Below are 16027 nucleotides of genomic sequence, written 5' to 3'. Positions count from 1 at the left end.
AAAAAGCAACCTCATAAACAAATTATCTGTAGACAGATTTCATAATAGACGATGACTCTCCGGGAAAATCCCTAAAAACGGATGGGATGCGGATAGCAGAATCACACAAGTGAAAAACATCAAATTAGGTTAATATCTAGTCACCACTCTATGGAGGGAGGTAACAGAAGCATTATCAGTGTTAATTTAGTTCAGGATATGCACTGTACTAAATCCTCTCTAGTGTATGGTTTAAAAGAACATAACGTTGCTCCATCTATAAAAATAAAAGGCCTATATAGGAGGATACAAGACCACTGACTTGCCACTTCAGTCATTAGTACAATTGTCACAGCAGAAAGGGTGCAGTTCACTAATTGTAATAAAGACCACTTCAAGCAGTGATATAATCTAGGGTGCTAAAGTGAAACAATCCAAAATACACTTTTTCCCATTAGAGTTCGTACTTATGTTATAAATAAAGTAGCAGTTGCTAACATTTGCAGAAGAGTGGAGTTCCAGGCTGAGCCACAAACTGTTCCCTTAACCATCCACAGTACTTTTTTGCAGACAGGATGCAGCACAGATGAGGCTGCGCAGAATGATGGGATCCGATGATCACGCCTATTCCAAGTATACGTACGAAAAGTACACAAGTTCTTTTTTTAATGCCTCAGACTCATTCTTTACTGCATTGGTTACGTGTGTTGTATCTGGCCCATATGTGTAAAAGAATCATGTGTTGTACTTTCTACTGCTGCCACCTGTCCTTTACTTATTATCTGTGTTATCATGTTGTGAAGAAGCGCGGTATAAAGCTTTCCACAGCTTCCAAGACATTTTGAATGTATGATATATGTTGTAGAATACTTTTATGATTTTAATTAATCGAATAAAGTGGACTTTGACTTGACTTGACACTCAAAATAGGAAGACAAAAATCCCCCATGCCAATGCTGTTAAAAAGCATGATGTAAGAGAAAGAATGAACAGTTGCAAAATATTTGAGGGGAGTTTACTTTTGGTCGTACAAGTAAAAAAAACAGTTTTTCAAGTGGAGAAGCTGAGTTTCTGAACATTTTAAAAGACAGCTGACAATAGATGCCATGTCATGTGTAACACTGCCAGGCAATGTTGGCATTTTAGCCAACAGCACTTTGCATGCTGGGAGTTTGATCCCATTATGAATCTGTTAAAAGAAAAACTTCAACATGCTGTTGATTGAAAAAAAACGAGCATTGAAAATGCAATAGGTCTCGCAATAGAAGAGTTTGACCTTTTGGTGTTGCAAATTATAAAAGTATTAATTTTGTTTTTTGTAAAGTGAATAGTTATAAATCTACCAGGAGGCAGGAGAAAGTGAGACAGAAATAGAGGAAGAGTGGAGAGGCCAAGACAGTGAAAGGGCAGGAGAGAGTGAGACAGAAATAGAGGGAGAGTGGAGAGGCCAAGACAGTGAAGGGGTAGGAGAGAGTGAGACAAAAACAGGAAGAAAGGAGAGGCCAAGACAGGGAAGGGGCAGGAGAGAGTGAGACGGAAATGAAAGGCACATGGTGAATTGCGAACAAATGTGAACATTAACAATGCAAAAATACAACAAAGCAAGGCGAAATTGTGGTGTGCATGGACGTAAGAACAAACTGCAGGAAGAAGCTGCCTCAGCCATGTCTGGAAGATGTAAGAAGGGGTCGACAGATGGCCATTGCTGGCGAGGCAGCCATTGTTGCAGTGTCGTCCCCATTACATGGGCAGTAGGAGCAGGTGGGAGGAGGGAGTGGGAGAGGGGTGTGAGATAGATCAAAGCCTTTACTGTGATCAGTGGCCGCAGGCTGCCAGTGGGAGGGAAGGGGAGTCTGGTGCGAGGCGTGGGGGGCGGGGGAGGGGGAGCAGGCATATGGTGGAAAAGAGAAAGAAACAAGGAAGCCTCAGGTGTTTCACCGTGAAAGTTAATACATGTGTTCTATTATTGTCAAGAAATGAGAAACGGAAAGTTAGACAAACAAGGTAAGAGACAACACCAAATTAATTCATGAGCATCAACGGGAAGGAGCATTAAAGAATGAAGCTTTTACACAGCTGTTGAATCAGGCAGGTGGGGTACAGCATATATCTGGGGAAATTACAACTCTCATGTCGAGAAAGCTTATGACTGGGGGCTCAGTTAAATAAAATGCACGGCTAGGATGGGATCAGATTACAATGTATGTATGAGCATAAACATCTTTGCTATGCAGCAGCACAAGTGGGCAAATATCGGTATGCAACCATACTAAGCGCGCTGAGACGTGCACCTACACTCCAACGTGCACACTGGGTAACATAGGCCTGGAATGTCAGTGTGGCATATCCTAACATCAGCACACACATTGCAAATTAAAATGCATTTTTTGAGTTCCTCGACCCAGGCTTGAGTATCTGGAAGCAGACTCGGATGGGAAAGAAAGGGGGGGAAGGTGTAGGGGGAAGTGACTAATCTTATTGTACAAAAGGGTAACATTTGCTATTAAAACACTCATGTCACCACCAAAGCTCACATTTATGGCTGCCATGAACAACGACAATGTGTAATTAAACTGACGTCAGTACCTCGTTGTTTTGGCCAGTGGGTACTGTCAAGGTGGACATGTTTCACCGAATGACGGACTTTATCGACCAAGGGCAGAAAAATAGTATTTTCAAACTAGATGAGTTATACAGCTCTTCGGGGCAGCCGTATGCAGCTGGACAGAGGGAAATGTGCCCCACATATGAATCTGAACTCGAGCACTAATGTTTAATGTGTCTCATCTCCTTAGGTAAGTGCAAAATGTGTCTCTCAGACTCCATTGTGAGAGTACATTTAAGTCAGATTAGCTGTTATCATGAGGCTAGCAGTAAAACAGTTCCCTGGTAGAATGGTAAAAGAGATCCTGACAGACAGACAGACACAAAAAACACAAATACTTGTGTACATGTGTCTATAATGTTTTAATTGCTCAGTACATAAAGCAAATGTTTGCACAGAAGTTTACCTTAATGACCCAAATACATAACGGTGAAGAAATTGTCAAAAAAGGAAAGGAAAGGAAAATATGGAGGAAAATACAACGACGTGGCCTGAGTGAGGACTGGCACTATTTGCACCAGCCCCTCTGTAATTGCAGTTCACCGAAGATGCCCATTATAATGCCCTATTTATTCTATCGATAGCTTGAGGAGGAAAACATCGTAAAATAGTGAGTCGGAGGATTTGCGGCTCCAGGTGGCCCAGTCGTCATTTTTTTCGAGAACACTATTGGTTTATGTTAAGCGTATGCGACAGAAGCACGAAAATTGCAGAAACCCAGAAGGGACAGAATATACACAGTGCTGATAACTTTACAAGAACCTTTATTTTATATTGTATCCCTTACAGTGCGTCATTTGAGTAGCTGAATATTTTCCAAAACATGCAGTTCGGGGATTGAGAAGGTGGCAAGCAAAACATGAAAAGAGCGATGGAGGGTGTGGGACAACGAACAGCAGCGGGAGGGAGGAGGGAAGAGGACAACGGACAGCGAGAGCAGGGCAGTGTTGGGGAACAACAGAGAGAGGGAGGAGGGGTGGGGGACATCAACAGCATGAGGAAACAAGGAGAAACACGAGAGACGGCCTGCGGCCGTCAAAGTGAAAGTGGAATTGCAGTTCACCGAAGATGCCCATTATAATGCCCTATTTATTCTATCGATAGCTTGAGGAGGAAAACATCGTAAAATAGTGAGTCGGAGGATTTGCGGCTCCAGGTGGCCCAGTCGTAATTTTTTTCGAGAACACTATTGGTTTATGTTAAGCGTATGCGACAGAAGCACGAAAATTGCAGAAACACAGAAGGGACAGAATATACACAGTGCTGATAACTTTCAAGAACCTTTATTTTATATTGTATCCCTTACAGTGCGTCATTTGAGTAGCTGAATATTTTCCAAAACATGCAGTTCGGGGATATAGAAGGTGGCAAGCAAAACGTGAAAAGAGCGATGGAGGGTGTGGGACAACGAACAGCAGCGGGAGGGAAGAGGACAACGGACAGCGAGAGCAGGGCAGTGTTGGGGAACAACAGAGAGAGGGAGGAGGGGTGGGGGACAACAACAGCATGAGGAAACAAGGAGAAACACGAGAGACGGCCTGCGGCCGTCAAAGTGAAAGTGGGGGAGGAGAAATGCGACACGGCGGGAGAGGGCGGAGCGGGGAGAGCGGCATGAGGGTGTGAAGCAGCAGGGGCCTTTGAAGTGAAGCTAAGCTAAGCTTCACTTCAAAGGTGTGGGAGGAGTGCTGCTGGTGATTGACTGGCGATTTGATGATGTGCACGCGCATTAAGCGCACGGGCACAGCACCAAATCGCCAGTCAATCGCCAGTCTAGGTAAAGCTTATTTAAGCCCCTATATATTGAGCTCCCGCTCAATGCGCATGCGCATTGAGATAGGTCGCTCGACCTAAAAAAGGATGATTGTATCCCGTGTCCTAGCGCCAAAGCGCAGAGATTCAAAATGCATAATAGAATTTCATGCCTGGCTTTCTCCCAGACAGCACATGCACTGTGTCTTCGAGGCATTTTGTTCACTTAGGGGGCTTGCAGCTAGCCCATAGCTTACCATTGGCTAGCCCGAAGTCACTTTAATTTGCTTTGTTCGTGTTTGTCTTAGCATGCCTGCATCATATGCTCTTCTCATGTTTGACCCCTTCCCTGGAGCATGGCCCAAGTACCTTGGGCCTTATTTATGCAGGCCTTGCGCCGCCGGTGCGTCACTTTTAACATGGGAAAAAGTGACGCATCGGTGGCGCAAGGCTTTCATAAATAAGGCCCCTTGTGTTCTTTCACTGCTCCCTTTTTTGGACCTACTTTTTGTTTGTGTTGAAGCACTCCAAATGAGTTCTTGTTTTTCAGGCTGTTTACCATATGTTGCTTCTTTCCCCCCCCCCCACCTGCCCACGTCTGTGACTTCTTGCCCCTTTTTCATTTTGTTCCCCCACCCGCTCTTCTACTGTTTCCAAGTCCTACTACTGTGACAATGTCGCTCCCAAGCACACCGCCTCCTGTTCATTTATGTCGATCTCTGTGGGTTACTATGCCCGCACTGCATATGTAAAATAAGAATGGACTCAAGCCCAAAGTGAAATAGACATTACAAACATTCGGGTTAGTCTGATCACAGCCTCCTATTTGAAGCCACGGATATGCAGTACACCTGTAGCGGGTACTTGGGTGCTCTCTTCGGTAGCAGTGCCAACATCATGAGCCAGCAGCTTTCGATTACACTCTGCCCATTCCCTGCCTGTCGTACAGCGAATAATTCGCCTCGTCAAGCATGTGCTGCTGATTCTTGAGTTGCATTGTAAACGGCTCGGGGACAGCAGGGTGAATGAGACTTTTTAACAAGGTTCTCCACTTTGCCAAAAGTTATCCAGAAATCACAAAATCTCTGTTTGATGACTTAGCCAGAGTCTTTACAAGCTGAGAAGCCAGTGACTAACTCTTTCTGTCTCTTTGAGATAAGGGAAGTACTGCCGGCTGACTCAGGATTCAATTCTTCCACATATAACCCTCAGCTATACGTGGTCTGTAGAGAGTTTTGCCCACTTACATGTGTTGTATGGTTTTAGTTCACTCATACTTAAAAATGTACCATGTGTTGTGAGGTTTTATTTCAGATACTTAAAGCAAATTTAAACAAAAAGGAACACTTCAGGAAAATATGCTGCATCTTCTCTTCTAGTAAACGAGTATTAACAAGCTGCGTTAAGTGCTTCATTAGATATAATGATATGTTTTCCAAAATCTACGGAATTTAAACTTGATTCAGAATGCCGTCCTGTTCTTCAAACCCACTTGCCCTCCTGCTCACTACTACCACCTTTCCTTCATCACACCCACTCAACCTCCCATTCACAACTACCCCCGATTCACAAAGTCAATACTTTGCCCATATTCGAGACCTTTTGTATTCACCAATGCTTGTTTTTCTTGAAGGCAAACACGAGCAAACAGCCCAGGGGGTGAGAGAGCAGAGACAGCCTTTCATATGCAAATGTAAGGATCTCTTGCTACTGAAAAAACATTAGCACTCCTTGGAAAACCAGCTTGCTGATAGGACCTGTTTACCAGAGCAATACCAGCATGAGCTAGTTAGCCATGGGTGACTTTATTTTTGTAGTTTCCAATAGTGCAAACTTGCCCTGAATTTATTAGAGTGCTTTCCACAATCCCCACTTACATTACACAAGGTCACATTCATTGTATTTATTTTTAAGCCCGGAGAGACAAACCCCCAGATTCATCATTGTCCCATTTTGCGAGTCCTTAATAGCGATTATTAAGGAATCGCTATTAAGACTCGCAAAACGGGATTCATGTAAAAATCGCAATTTTATTTGCGATTCCTACAGCTTCCTTATTTGCGATTAGCAAATTGCTAATCGCAAATAAGGAATGACTCCCCATTCATTCCTATGGGCCTAAATCCATAGGAATGAATGGGGAGTCATTCCTTATTTGCGATTAGCAATTTGCTAATCGCAAATAAGGATGCGATTTCAAGGGTGCGAGGGGTGTCCAAAGGACACCCTGTAGCACCCCTGAAATGTAAATGTAGACTGATGTTGCGCACACACATGTCCAAAGGACATGTGTGTGAGTAACATACAACTTAGAAAAATGCACTAAAGTGCATTTTTCTAAGTTTTCGCTATTTACCATGAAGTCAGACTTCGCGGTAAATAGCGGCCAAAAATAGCGATTTCACAATTTTTAAAAGGTTCATGAATAGCATTTAAGGAATCTCAAATTGAGATTCCTTAAATGCGATCGCAATTTGATAAATCGCAATTATTTGCGATTTTTCAAATTGCGAGTTCATGAACCATTGATGAATCTCAAATGCCATTTTTGCGGGTGCAAACTGCCAAATTTTGCGATTTGCACCGTTTGCGCTCGCAAAAATGCTTGATGAATCTACCTGTAAGTGATTGCCCATAATCACAAGATGTTGAGCCGACGCCGACACTCGATCCTCAGCCTCAGTTCCAAAGTCGGCAGATCTGATAACACCACAACCACTTCCTGCCTCCAAAACAAGTGCAGCAGAGGCTGCAGGCGGTGCCTTGCGAGGGACGCCATTAGAGACAACAAGTCCAACACTTACCCTTAGGACGGCTTCACACCCACAGTCAGGGGAGACAACTACTTCAGTTCTCACTTGCATGGGATGTCACACCTGGACACATCAATCTAACCTCTTACCTCCCAGATTTATTTTAGGGGACTTCAGTTTAAATTTCAGGGGAGACAACTGATCCAGTAATCACCTGCAGGTGATTTCACAACGCTGCACACAACTCTCCACTTTTCAGATACATACTTACCTTCAGGGGAGTTCACATTCACGCCCAGGAGAGAAAGACACTAATAATCAAGTACAGGGGAAATGCGCATGCACCCTCTCTCCCCCCCAGGAGACAATCAGTTCAGTCATGAAACCCACCCAGAATTCACCTGAGACACTGTGCACTCGAGCAACACAATCACTAAAACCCAGACTTGCAGAAAAACATGGCACTAAGGCAACAAGCTATCCTCCTCTATAGGGGTCCCATCCCTCGTCAGGGGAGACATCTGCTGCAGCCTTCATCTTTACTAGCAGACCTCAAGAGACAGGGCGGACGAGCACTGTACCTTTCATCTGTATGTGGGCATCAGACCCTATGAGACTGGCAGGAGAAGGAAGGCCAAATCACCTTCACAAGGCAATCACTCCTGAATTCACCTAATGCCAGCCAGTAGGTAAGAGTCCTTCAATGAAGTTACATTTCTAAGGTGGAGTGACGGAGTGGGTCCTGAATATTGAGTAAGGAATATTGTTATACCTTATTATCCCAGCCATAATATCAAGGACAAACATATCGACAGGTAAGTATGTATAGCTTTTTAGTACCTAACTCTACATATATGTACCTGAAAATCTAGTAATATATAATTTACGATATTAAGGTACCACAATATTCCCTATTCGACATTCCAGTCTACTGCTGCCGCAATTGAGGTGATCTGTAGACCAGTTTCTTGTCACTGTAATTTGAAAGAATAGTCTTCACTTTTCCCATCAGTAATTCCACAAAACAAAATTTATCCGAGGTGCAAAGCGACAGTGCACAGTGTACCTCACAGGAAGAAAATCCCTGCTGGTTTATCTGAAACCCTTCATGCCAAGAACTGCAGGTTTGAATACAAGCTGTCCAAAACATATATCTAAAATGGCAGATTTCATAACATTTCAAATGAACACCTGCTTCTTCCTCTTCCAGTTTGAAAATCTCAGATACCTGTACGATAGCATATTATTTAATCTAGGTCACTTTTCTAAATCGTCATTTTCTGCTCTAAGCGCAGCAAGCCAATTGTAAAATACGCATACATTCTCTGGTCCCTTTACCTCAACATGGAACTGGAAACAGCCAGGAATTTGGAGAAAGTGCAAATGATTTACACAGCCCGACCTCCCAACAGAGACGTTGTAAGACATGGGCAAAGTGGACTCTGGCCCAGGGCCCCAGCCTTTTAGGGGGGCCCTGATAGAGCCAGCTCTGTTCTGCAAGGCTTGCCCTGATGACCTTGAATAATTAATAGACAGATTGTTTAAAATACTGTTTCTCTTTAATTTAGTTCTGATGTGAGTGGTGCGTGAAAGTCTATTACAAAGGTTTTGCAGCGAAACGTTGTGTTTCTTTCATGTAACATCCATAAATAAAGTGTAATTTAGATCAAAGCAGGACTTCATATATGAGAAGTGGGCAGGTGTCACAAAGATTATTTGCAGTAATGTAAGTGAGCTGCTGCTGTGCTACAATATTAAAAACACTCACCGCTATCCATGAACATTAGATGTAACAACTTTAGACTTGGACGAGTCTGCCTGTGCACTGTCAGTGACCTGGCCTAAGAGGGCATGAAAAAGCTGAAACTGGATCATAAATTCAAAACTGTCCTGAACAGGGCCCTCTAAAAACTATTGGCCCCAGACCCCCAAAATCCTTAAGATGTCCCTGCCTCCCAAGTCTAAGAACAGCCAGGATCCCTTACCTCGACACGGATTCTTCTGCTACTGAGTGCATTCAGGAATGGACTACACCAGAGTCAAGGTAGTCCCCGCCCAGTGATGACGTATGCATGCCAGTTGCAGCTTTAACAGTGGTATTATCACCTTCCATCCACGTCAGTCATGCCTGGCAACGAATGGAATGTTTTTAAAGCATTCTGTATTTCACTGTGGCAAAGAGTCACAGACTCTTAAATACAGGCTGTGCTTCATGTAGTGATTCATGGAGCACTTTGAGGCAATTAGTGCTCAGACCTGGCAGAGCACCCCACCAACAGAGGGTTACAGCATGGAGGCATGCTCACTTCCTGTTCAGCGCACACAGACGAATTGTGTGCCAGTCTTGGCACACAATTCGTGTTGGTGGCTGGGACCATAGATAGTCAACGATTTTCAACATATCGGGTTCCAGTCTTAACGTTTCTTATACACAAATGTGCTTTTTATGACAAAGTGTATTGTCTTTGATTACTCTCATTGTCTTCAATGTTGTTTGTTTGATTGGTTAATTCTATATGTGGTAGCAAACTTTCCTGCTACCTGCTGCTATAATATTGATGCTTCATTATAGGAATCTGAAATGTATGTGATTTAATATATTGTGATATTTTTAACTCTGTTTTAATCTTTATCACTGTTTTTAACGATTATAATAAAAAGGCATGTATAATTTCTACTATTGAAGTATCTTAGGGGGACTGGTTTGAGTTGCCAACTAGACTCCATTGAGCTTAATTAGATTGGGCACTGTATGGCCTGGTGTTTGAATGAGAGTGGTGCAGAGTATTAAGGTTACCAAAGGAAGATTTTCTTTTTTTACTTGTTTTTAGTATCCTATTCCTTTGGTGAGAAGGGGTCCCTCTCTGTTTCTCCTGGTGGAGCACACAGACCCCAAAGAACACTACTGACACTGGTGTAAGCCAACTCAGTGAGCAGGGGCAGCACTGCCGGGATCAAAAAATGATGTTTTCCTCTCCCAATGGGAGTCACACAGACTCCCATTGACCTTGGTGTGATCGGTTTCTGTCGCCGGCACTAGGCCTAGCCACACAAGTGAGGCAGTGTTTTTATCGGCACACGTGGGGTAGTGCTGGGTGCTTGGTATTTTTCAGATTCTAGAAGTTTCTATCACAGAAATGGCAGTAAAATGCATTGTTTCAGGCAAAGTTTGAGGTTTGCAGACAGTTGTGAGTAACAAAACTGTGTGGGATTCAAGCAAGACACACCACCCTGCAATCCCCTGGTTGTCTAGTTTTCATTAATGCCTGTAATTCATAGGTTTGGATGGATGGAGCCAAAGCACAGCCCTAAATATGGCAGCTACTCCCATTACTTATCTCTCAACGTAGTGTTGTAGGGCCTTTTGTGTTGTGTTTTCTTGGCCCACCCACACAATGGTTACTGTGCTTATTGGGAGAAGTCTGGGAAGTTTGTGGTTCCCCCAAGGTTTCAAAACTTTTTGTCACACAAATTTGAGGAAAATGTGTGGTTTTTACCGAAGTTTGATATTTTCAAGGGATTTGAGTTACAATTAACAGCGTTAAAATTAACTGCTGTAAGCTATGCAAGTCATGGGACATTTGCGACTGGTAAAATGCATTGTACATCTAGCCCTTTGCTCCATAAAGCCACGACATTTACGATTTTAGGAGCGTATCTAAGGGGACACTGTTGCTGATGGAAAATGGCACACATTGTGGAAAGATATCTTGAAATATAATCGCTCATTAGGACTGAGGGAATCCCACTATAAAATACTATTTGACTAGGATTTGTGCCTTTTGATGGAGGGCATATGGTATTTGTGAGACTTTCGCCACATATGGTGGGACTGCCCACATATCCGACCCTTCTGGAACAAGATATTGGCACAAATTTAACACATACTAGGCTACCCGATTCCAGACACAGTAGGGTTTACGCTCCTGGGACTATGTGTTGACACCCTCAAGAGACAGACACACTACGACAAAGTCATTATGTGGCTATACCTAGGCACCGCAAAGATGGCTATCTCAGCAGTATGGAAAAAGAAAGAGGCTCCAGCAATCATGCAATGGCATGCCCGCCTTTAGCAGGCTCTCACCATGGAGAAAGGATGACTGGGATCTTCTTAGAAGATTTAAAAAATGTTGAGTTTGTGTGGGGCCCATTGGTATCATATTTGTCCAGGGGCCTACCACCGACAGCCTGCCCCACATGTATGAGGGTGCTCCATTTCGTTCTAGCTCTAGGACGGACCCTGTCCTTCTCCCTCGCCCGACTCTTCCGCCACTTCTAGCACTCACGATAGACCAACAACAGCTCCCACTGATTCATGCCTGCACACACAGCTACATGATAAGACATTCAAACACCCTGAACCCCACTGGTTTTTGTTTTGTTACTGCTTATTATTTTCATTGTTTGCAATGACTGCTTTGTTCATGTACAAACTAAGGCTAAACACGGATTTCCTCACTGAGCTACAAATTGTGTTTTCGAAAGGTGTTACAAATTGCAATGTGGGATTACTACCATTGAGGGCTCTTGTTTGCCGTATTGCAATATACCTAATAAATGAATACAAATAATTTTGACAAAAAAAGTGAGGTGCTATTTTTATTGGAAGACTTGTATCAAGGAAACTACTGGTTCAAGGTCTTATTCTTGCCCGGCTTGATTATAGCAATGCCGTTTACCTCGGGGCCCCTGAATCCACCCTGGCTAAACTCCAATGCACCCAAAATGCGGCGGCGCGGCTCATTATGTGCCTCCCCCCCAGAGCCTCGGCCAGACCTGCCCTCAAGGCCTTACACTGGCTTCCTGTGCGTCAGAGGGTCGAATTCAAGGCTCTATGCACTGCCCATAAACTCATCAACGGTGCTGTCCCCGCTGTCCTGAAAGATATGGTCACCCCTTACAAAGCCCCCAGATTCCTGCGCTCGGACAACGAACGCTTGGCCACTGTCCCTAGATTCAGGAAGGTACGCACCGGTGGTCGACGCTTTTCGGTAAAAGCGTCCTCAGGATGGAACTCACTCCCCCGCAGCCTGCGTCTGGAATCCTGTTACCCCCTCTTCCGTAAAAGACTGAAAACTTTCCTTTTCCCCAAATAGTACCCCTCTCCTTTCCCTCCGGTCTCCAATAATTTCTCAGCGCGGGGATGCCTCCGGGTCACCAGGCGCTTTATAAATCGTTAAATAAATAAATAGAATAGTAGAACATTTGTTATTACCAATTGGGTTTCACTTCATTTGATACTTTCAAATAAAAGCCAGTGTATAAGAAGACATTTTGAAAAATATCTTCTAAATAATACGCTAGTACGGGTACCCACAAATTCCCAGCAATTAAGGGTTAAAATGCCAGTCAAAAACCAGAGGTGTGTCTTGAGTCCTTATAAAAAAGCATTGGCAACACCAATAGGTCTCACTATTTTGAAAATACTTATTCATTGCTTGCCAAGTTTCTGTGCACGGATGAGCGGGTGACTGTAAGAATGCCCTAACGTTTTGTTGAATGAGAAAGTGCTTGGAAAGAAGAATGTGTGACTGAATGCATGAATAATTTGTGTGTTTCCTTGCATAGATGGTTTATTGTGTGAATCCGTGGATGAGTGGCTGAGCAATCGGGAGCAGTACTTGCAAGGATGAATACAGACTAGATAAGCCACTCTTAAATACCAAGACATCAACAAAAGTGATAGTGTTATTAAAATGTCAGGAATCGCCAAAATACCAATACACATAACACATGGCTACACACTATTGTTTCACTAACACTCACGTTATAGGAAAAAACACAATTATGCCACTGCAAGTGCATTACACAATAGTCAGCGCCATCATGCCTGGTGGTCCACACTATGTCAACTTAATGGCATTATGCCATGTGAAGCATTGCGATGGGTGGTGGGTATGAATATGCGATGGATGTCCACAATCTGTCAATACTTACCACATTATGCTAGGGCCAGCATTGCATTATGCATACATGGGTACCATCATGTCACAGATGTCTACAGTTTAAGAAAAAACAGCACCATTATGGCAGGGCCTACCTGTTGCTATGGGTAGTCACCATTATGCCATAAATGCCTGTATTACACATAATACAGGGTAGCTCATACAGATATTACTTGTGAGAGTCATCTACACATGTATGCAAAGAATGATGTACAGCCCATCAAAAACACACACTAAGGACAGAGCAGCATAACAAACTCTCTGTAGCAAAACACTCATATGCACTTTCCACAAAAGGTTAAAAACTCAAACCACTTCTTTTCAAAATAACATTTAAAAACGCACAAGCAATAATCACCATCTTCACATTCTTTATTCGATCCAATTAAAATACAGATCATAAAAGTACAAAAATGCACATAAAAACAAATGTAAAAAAAATATGTAAACATATTATCACAGAATTCATTTCTAGGTGCAGAGTCCATTTCAAAATACAGAAGCCCTGCAAAAGAAGCTCAAATGTGCCCCAAACATAATCAGTACATTAATAATTAGGGCCATAATGACTAGCGGGCAAAAACAATTCAACATAGTAAATTATAAAGTGCTATGATGCAGAATTGTCCTTCTTCTAGAACAAGCCCATGAAAAAGAAGCCATTGAACGAGACATAAATGGATCGGAAAGTCTCTTTAAAAATAAAGTACTACACGGCATTGTTTGAAATTAAAACGTTTTAAGAGTCGGGAGGATAAATCTTGCCCGTTTTACCTTGTAAAAACCACAGAATAAAACTATGTGGAGATCAGACTGATTTGAATCTTTATCACAGGGGCAGGGTGACAAATCAGAGTGGCTACATTTCCCTGCAGGAAAGCCTAACATCAAAGGGATTAAATTAATTTGAAATCTCAATAAAATGTATCTATGCTGTGGTATTTTTGTAATCTCTAAATAGAAGTACTCCCCCACTGGATAAGGCGGAGCGCTAGAATAGCGCACGCCGTCCTTATGGCGGACTAGCCTGACCCCGGGGGAAAGGAGGAGGTGGGAGCACTCCCACCTCTCCCAATAAGCGTCCAGTAGGCGGGTTACTACGGAGCATGAACCAGAAGCACTTTAGTGCTTCCGTTTCACAGGGACGCCCAGCAGTCGGGTCCAACCAGTTTAGACTGGCCCGTGCACCCCCTTTTAAAAGGGGGTGTGGGGAGCAGAACAGTCTCTTGTTCTGAAGCTCCCCACGGGCACAGCACCCGGGCCAACAGCGGCCCGTAATTTCTTTTTCCCCACCCACCATCCCCTAAGGCAGGCAATTTAAATGTGTTGGTCAGGAGTGTATTTTGAGGTTTCTCCAAAATTGTTCATTACAGGTATCTCAGGAGATAGCATTAACGTGAGCTTGATGAGGGGGTACATGTTATTGATGTCTCAGTAATGTATTTATGTTCTTTTACATTTTATTGCTGGTGTCTCAGGAGATAGAAGAAATGTAAATGTTATGTGTTTGCTTTGTTCCTTTTACTTTCTTGCAGGTATCTCAGGAGGTAGTTAATGTAAATGTGATGTTTTGGTGAATTTATAATAAAAGTGTCAATAATTTTAAGCATGTCAAGTACAGGATTGGTTAATACTGAGTTATCTAATTGAAGTGTGTAATGTTGAATAAATGTCAGTACATGTTATTTGATTTCAGGTAATAATGTCGTATTTAGTTGTGTGTCTCCGGTCAGGCGGTAAGGTCATGATTGGTAAGCATAGTCTCCGGTCCTTAGCGGTCAGAAACATGTAACTCCAGGGGCAGTGACAGCCGGTAGGTAGGCTGTCGGGGGTGCCGTGGCCGGGGGAGTCATTCTTCCCAGTGGGCCTGTGGCCACCCCCGCATGCCCATGTGCATCAGGGCGCAAGTATGCAGAATTTCTGCAGCCCCTGTCATGGAGTTTAAGGCACAGGGCATAGGGGGACCCAGGAGAAAGAATCTGTCCGATAAGCTGTACCCCCTGCGTAAGCCGACTCCGGTGGAGTAATTTCTCGTCGTTTGCTGGGATCAGGAGGTTGCAGTCATTGACCTTGCCGTAGGCTCTAGAGGAGACACGCAGAAAGCGTATATATGCATTGTTAGATTTACAGTAGGAGTGTCGTGTGTATTAGAGATAAGGTTAGCCATGTGACATCATCGTCTAACAATGTATGTAGCCTTTCTGCGTAATTGTACATAATGTTAATAAACAATGTTTTTAATTTTGTAATAAATAAATACGGCCGGGGGGTTACACCCTTAATCCAAAACATTGGTGTGGTCTCAGTACTTGCCTTGAAGGAGGGAGGGAGACCCCATCCGGGCAAGGGCTGGCCGTGGGTACCAAAGGTGGAAAAGGGGACTTGGGGGAGTACCAGGCCATATGGAATTGTGGGTATTTGTTAATAAAATGTGACTGATTTCTTTAAAAGGTTTGCTTACTGACAATCAAAAGCAGCCTTATCAAAATAAAAGGTACTTAGTTCATGTTTTGAGATCTTCCGGCATGGACTAGGTTCCTCAAACAATTCCCTTTGCTCAAGTGAGGTCAAGGTTAATTTCACATACTGTAGCCAGGTGGTTTTATGAGAGTTGCCTAATTTCAGGCAGTTATTTATTTTGGTCTTTGTTAGTTTGACTGTGTCCCTCCGCCATATGGAGTGTCATAAAAATGATTTAAGCTAAATGAATACAATCCGACATGTATGGCAGGACCAGCTCTAGATGGTAGATGTGGTTTGGGAGAGTCCTGGGAAGCGAGGCAATGCCCTTAAAGAATCTATCTTCCAATTTTTGTATTTGGTCTACCAGGACCATTCCCCACACATCTGCCCCATAGGAGACAACTGATACAGTTTTTGTTTGATAAATTTTTTGGATTGGAGCTAATGGTTTTGAGCTCATCTTCTTAACAAAGCCCGAAATTGCACCCAAATTCCTCTCCATCTCCAGGGCCTTGTTCTCTACCATGCTC

The 16027-nt window shown here is 43.3% G+C and overlaps 1 protein-coding gene across 5 annotated transcripts in view; it reads right to left on the bottom strand.

The window, feature by feature from the left end:
- Positions 1-16027, bottom strand: part of HSD3B7 (hydroxy-delta-5-steroid dehydrogenase, 3 beta- and steroid delta-isomerase 7) — a 324275-nt gene that overhangs the window by 188426 nt on the left and 119822 nt on the right. Inside the window, exon 1 of one of the 5 annotated variants that reach the window (XM_078652476.1) lies at positions 9072-9214. The exons of 3 other annotated variants lie outside the window; for them this stretch is intronic. The gene's annotated coding sequence lies outside the window, so the exon portion shown is untranslated. Of the gene's footprint in view, positions 1-9071; positions 9215-16027 lie in introns of those variants that run through there. One more of the 5 variants, XM_078652478.1, reaches the window with a different exon arrangement.

The sequence above is a fragment of the Lissotriton helveticus genome, chromosome 7, assembly GCF_964261635.1.
Source record: "Lissotriton helveticus chromosome 7, aLisHel1.1, whole genome shotgun sequence".
Classification (NCBI taxonomy): domain Eukaryota; kingdom Metazoa; phylum Chordata; class Amphibia; order Caudata; family Salamandridae; genus Lissotriton; species Lissotriton helveticus.
The sequence above is the reverse complement of the archived record's forward strand: the minus strand, read 5'-3'. Positions and strand labels throughout refer to the sequence as shown.